We start from the raw sequence: 4,826 nt of genomic DNA, 5'->3' as shown, positions 1-4,826 counted from the left end.
TTATATAATGTGATTTCATTAAAAACAATTTACACAGATAATCTTGATATTAGAAAAAGAAATATTATTTCTTTTAAAACATAATTTTAAACAATACGAAAAAAATTCAAATTAATAAAAATATTTTTATATATCTATATATTTTCTTAGATGATTACATAAAATAATTAAGTAACATTAACTGATATATGTTTAATTTTCTAAAAATAGTTTATAATTAGTAATATTCAAATGTTTTATTTATTTTTCATATATTTAGCTGACTATAATATATTTCAATTACAGCAAAAATATATCGATAAATTATATTTTACTTATATAATATTATTTTTAACTACAATCACAATTTTTTTACTGCTTATTTTTAAGAGATATTAAAAAAAAAACTAAAAATAATTTTCAAAATAAACATCGTTTGATCAAATAGTTACAAAATAGTTTAATAAGGTAGATATATTATATTTTATCATTATTAAAGTTATTTTTTCTTAATATTAAATTTGCTTTTAAATTTTATGTTTTTATGTTTGTAACTTAATAGAACCATAATCAAAATATCAAAGCAAATCTGAATTCTCATTTTTAAGATTATTTAAAATAAATTTTAGTCTCCGTTCAATATATCAAAGGCGTAAAGTTATTTAGAATTTATAAAATATTTTAATTATTGTAAATATTGATATATGCTCATGAGCTTTCAAAAATGTATCAGCTACTTACGCATGTAACTTCCTATTGATCATCATTTTATTTTCTAATATTTGTTTTACAAACATCAACATATAATTTGATAAATATTATGAAAATACATGCACATTTGACTTAATTATAATAAAAAATAATTATACTTCATTTTGAATTTGAAAGAATATATGTAACTCAATATACTCACAACATGAGTGATTCGACTAATCCAACTTTTGTCTAAAATCATAGATTTAACTACGATAAGAATATATAATTTTATAAGAATAGTAATTTATTTTATAAATATAAATCATATGACAACTCAAAGCATATTAAAAATGAAAATTGAATATTAACCAACTGTTACAATTTAGTTCTTTTGTAAAATTTATATATATGCATGAGACTTCAGAATATTATCGTTTCGTTATATTAATTTATGTAATTTGGAATCAGACACTTTAGTTTACTTTTTTAATTTGATTCTAAGCACAATATATCTTAAGTTATACATAATCTTCATAAAATATTTTCACATATCTAAGACAACAATCACCTAAATGCAAATAAGAAATTAACCAAAATTTTAATATATAGAATAAAAATATTACAGTTGAATTCATAGATGCAATCCAATTTAACCAAATGATAACTAAATCGACTGAAAAACAACAAAATCGATTAGACATAACATATATAAAATCATATGTATAATTAAAGTAACATAATATTACTAATATAAATGATGCATATAAATTATAAATTAATTTAAAATTAAAAGTAAATAGCAATTAATTATTATAATATATTTACTTTAAAAATATTTATACCCGTGCATGAGCACTTTAATTAATCTCACTACCACGCCATCGGCGGCCGTGACGGCAGAATCTACGTGGTGACTGACTCCAGCGACAAAGACGCGGTTAACCCTAAACCGGGAACTCTAAGACACGCAGTGATCCAAGACGAGCCGCTGTGGATCATCTTCGCACGTGACATGGTGATAAAGCTGAAAGAAGAGCTGATGATGAACTCGTTCAAGACCATAGACGGCCGTGGAGCTAGCGTGCACATCGCCGGCGGCGCGTGCATCACTGTTCAGTACGTGACTAACATCATCATCCACGGTATCAACATCCATGACTGCAAGAAGAGAGGGAATGCTTACGTCAGAGACTCGCCGTCACATTACGGCTGGAGTACGGCGTCGGACGGAGACGCCGTCACGATCTTCGGTGGGTCCCACGTGTGGGTGGACCACTGCTCGTTGTCTAACTGCGATGACGGTCTGGTCGATGCGATCCGTGGATCGACGGCCATTACGATATCTAATAACTACTTGACGCATCATAACAAAGTGATGCTTTTGGGACACAGTGATTCGTACACGAGAGACAAGAACATGCAAGTCACCATTGCTTTTAATCATTTTGGTGAAGGGCTTGTTCAGAAAATGCCCACGTAAAAAATAAAGTTAACTTTTAGAGTTATTCTAAACATGTCCTTGAATTTTATATTATTTTAGCTAATGTCATGTAATATAATATGGGGAATTGGCAGATGTAGGCATGGGTATTTTCATGTGGTAAATAATGATTATACGCATTGGCAAATGTACGCAATTGGTGGGAGTGCAGCTCCAACGATTAACAGTCAAGGCAATAGGTTTCTTGCTCCCAATGACCACGTCTTCAAAGAGGTAATTAAGAGCTAATCTTATAATGAATATATTTCTATTTTACTCATATATATGAGTATTGAATTACAACTATGTGACTGGAAAAAAGGTGACTAAATACGAAGATGCACCACAAAGCAAATGGTTGAACTGGAATTGGAGATCAGAAGGTGACTTGTTCCTAAATGGTGCGTTTTTTACGCCCGCCATCTGGTGGAAGAGCCTCTTCAAGCTATGCAAAAGCTTCAAGTCTGTCAGCTAGACCGTCCTCGTTGGTGGCTTCTGTGACGGGCAATGCTGGTTCTCTCTTGTAGAAAAGGATCTCGATGTTAATCCGATCCATCTACTTAAGCTACAATGCATCTAATTAACACAAAAGGAGGATTTGTTGGTCCTCCTATGTTAAAGTTGTAAGTTGGATTTGATGTGTATATTAAAGTGTTGTATGGATCCCCTTTGGACCAATGAGTTTTTTTAAAAACTTTTTGGAGTAGGGACCAATGCATGTTGTGGTGGGGGACATGCACAAGTGCTGCAAGATTATTGTTGATATTATATTTTTACTGGATTCATTTTCCGCGCTACGCGCGGATAGTATCTTATAAATTTTAAATTTAATTTTTTTAAAAAAAATATTTAAAGTTTAATTTATATTATTTTATACCAAAAATCGCAAATATGGCTAAGAATTTGTTGATTTTATTTGTGATTTTTTGACAATATTAAATTGATTGATTTATTGCTCATAGTTAACAGATTTGTTTGATTGGTTTTCAGTTCATAGTAATGTATAGTATTATATTTGGTGAGTATATATATGTTGTGTTGTTCCAATATTTTAGTTTTCATGTTAAAACAATACTATGCAAATTCATGACTTTTAACGATTAAATGTATGTTTTATTGTTTTCTCTTTTATACGTACAAATTTTATTATTTTTTTATTGAAAATTTTGTTTATTGATCATATGTATATTAATATAATTTTTTTTATCTCAGAATTTTACAGCATTTGTTTTTGTATGCTAACATTTTTTTCATATTTTCAGTACCTAGTTATACAAATAATACGTACGTGTGTTTTTTAGAAAAAGTTTTGATCCCGCAAACTTAAACAAAACTCTTCATCATGTCAGCTCATCCATGTTTTCCTATAACCTTAGATTCATTAGATGCCTCGTTAGAACCCTTTACGTATCCACAGATGGTTTTACCTATTAATTATATAAAAGAGATTACATTGGACTGAAAATGGTGACTGATAATAAATCAGCTAACATATATGTTTATTTGTGTACGTGCAAATCTTACCTAAAAAGTAAGGTGCAATTTTATTGATTGTATACAAAATATGTCTTGAAATCGTAATAGAACTATCTTATCTATTAAAATCAAAACAAAAGAGTAAAGCTTCAATTCTTCAATACACACAACCTAATTACATATCTGATTGATGCCTTGAGCTAGACTCATACTTGTTTAATATTTTACAAATGAGGGCATCACCCCTTTATATACAAGTTCCACCTCCTCAACGGACGACGTAGATCGAACCGAATCAACGGTTACCATTGAGATATAACTCTCTAGAAATCTCTACACCTGGCTTTTTCTAAACTTACTCTCTAAGTAATTTCAAGATTTTTTTTTAGATATTTAACAAAAATTTAACATTTAAGAAAACTTTAAGTAAAGTAGGCTTAAACTTTTTTGAGATTGGGCCATTTGTTCTCAACAAGAATGGACCGTGACAGACCCATTAACTTTGGCGCATGGGATCCATCCAAGCTTGTTGATCATTTCGTTTTATCAAGTATTTTCTTTAAAATTTTGCATGATATCTTATAAATAAGGGTATCAACTCTTTATATTCAAGTTCCACCTCCTTAATGGACGATGTAGATGGAACCGAATCAACGGTTGAGATATAACTTTCTAGAAGTTTCTACACATTCTTTCTAAACTTACTATCTAACCAACTTCACTGTCATGTATTCTACAACTCTCCATAACATTTTAGATTATTCTTAAATATTTTACAAAATTTTTAACACTTCAGTAAAGTATGCTTAAACCTCTTTGGAATTGGCCTATTTGTACTCGACTGGAATGAGTCGTGACATACCCATTTACTTTGTCGCATGGGGTCCATCCAAGCTTGTTGATCATTTCGTTTATTTTCATTAGATAATTGAACTGGAAAATCAAAGCTGGAAAGTTTATGAATAACATTGTTGTTTTCTCCATTTGATTATCCATCATATACATTGCTTACTCTTTCTTTACCCTGCAGGCATCCTTCTGCAAGCAATCCCTCACAACAATTTAGTGTTTTGAGTACTTTTAATGTATGTATTAAGAAACATAATCTATAGATATTGTTTAGCATTTCGGAGCTCTCTGTTCTGTTCTGATTACTGGCTGCTTCCTTCTTGTATAACAAGACATCTACACTCTC

The 4,826-nt window shown here is 30.0% G+C and overlaps 1 pseudogene; it reads left to right on the top strand.

The window, feature by feature from the left end:
- Window positions 1-1,543: 1,543 nt before the first annotated feature.
- Window positions 1,544-2,888, top strand: LOC111212719 (annotated as a pseudogene).
- The last annotated feature ends 1,938 nt before the right edge of the window (window positions 2,889-4,826 follow it).

Source organism: Brassica napus, chromosome C9 (assembly GCF_020379485.1).
Source record: "Brassica napus cultivar Da-Ae chromosome C9, Da-Ae, whole genome shotgun sequence".
In the NCBI taxonomy this organism is placed as follows: domain Eukaryota; kingdom Viridiplantae; phylum Streptophyta; class Magnoliopsida; order Brassicales; family Brassicaceae; genus Brassica; species Brassica napus.
The sequence above is the reverse complement of the archived record's forward strand: the minus strand, read 5'-3'. Positions and strand labels throughout refer to the sequence as shown.